This window comes from Bison bison, unplaced genomic scaffold (assembly GCF_000754665.1).
Source record: "Bison bison bison isolate TAMUID 2011002044 unplaced genomic scaffold, Bison_UMD1.0 scf7180017864495, whole genome shotgun sequence".
Classification (NCBI taxonomy): domain Eukaryota; kingdom Metazoa; phylum Chordata; class Mammalia; order Artiodactyla; family Bovidae; genus Bison; species Bison bison.
In genome coordinates, this window is record NW_011495054.1 from 5,380,764 (window position 1) to 5,381,673 (window position 910).

The 910-nt window shown below is 40.4% G+C and overlaps 1 protein-coding gene across 1 annotated transcript in view; it reads left to right on the top strand.

Annotated features, from left to right (window-relative positions):
- HECTD4 (HECT domain containing E3 ubiquitin protein ligase 4) overlaps positions 1–910 on the top strand; it is a 117,764-nt gene that overhangs the window by 28,321 nt on the left and 88,533 nt on the right. The gene's annotated exons all lie outside the window — the stretch shown is intronic.

Genomic DNA, 910 nt, shown 5'->3' on the forward strand with positions numbered 1-910 from the left:
GCTCAGCTTTCTTTATAGTCCAACTCTCACATCCATACATGACTACTGGAAAAACCATAGCCTTGACTAGTCGGACCTTTATTGGCAAAGTAATGTCTCTGCTTTTTAATATGCTATCTAGGTGGGTCATAACTTTATTTCCAAGGAGTAAGCATCTTTTAATTTCATGGTTGCAGTCACCATCCACAGTGATTTGGGAGCCCCCAAAAAATAAAGTCAGCCACTGTTTCCGCATCTATTTGCCATGAAGTGATGGGACCGGATGCCATGATCTTAGTTTTCTGAATGTTGAATTTTAAGCCAACTTTTTTACTCTCCTCTTTGACTTTCATCAAGAGGCTCTTTAGTTCAATTCTTCATTTTTTGCCATAAGGGTGGTGTCATCTGCATATCTGAGGTTATTGATATTTCTCCTGGCAATCTTGATTCCAGCTTGTGCTTCATCCAGCCCAGTTTCTCATGATGTACTCTGCATATAAGTTAAATAAGCAGGGTGACAATATACAGCCTTGACGTACTCCTTTTCCTATTTGGAAACAGTCTGTTGTCCCATATCCAGTTCTAACTGTTGCTTCCTGACCTATATACAGGTTTCTCAAGAGGCAGGTCAGGTGGTCTGGTATTCCCATCTCTTGCAGAATTTTCCACAGTTTATTGTGATCCACACAGTCAAAGGCTTTGGCATAGTCAATAAAGCAGACATAGATGTTTTTCTGGACTCTTGCTTTTTTGATGATCCAGCAGATATTGGGAATTTGATCTCTGGTTCCTCTGTCTTTTCTGAAACAAAGCTTGAACATCTGGAAGCTCACAGTTCATGTATTGCTGAAGCCTGGCTTGGAGAATTTTGAGCATTACTTTACTAGCGTGTGAGATGAGTGCAATTGTGCGGTAGTTTGAGCATTCTTTG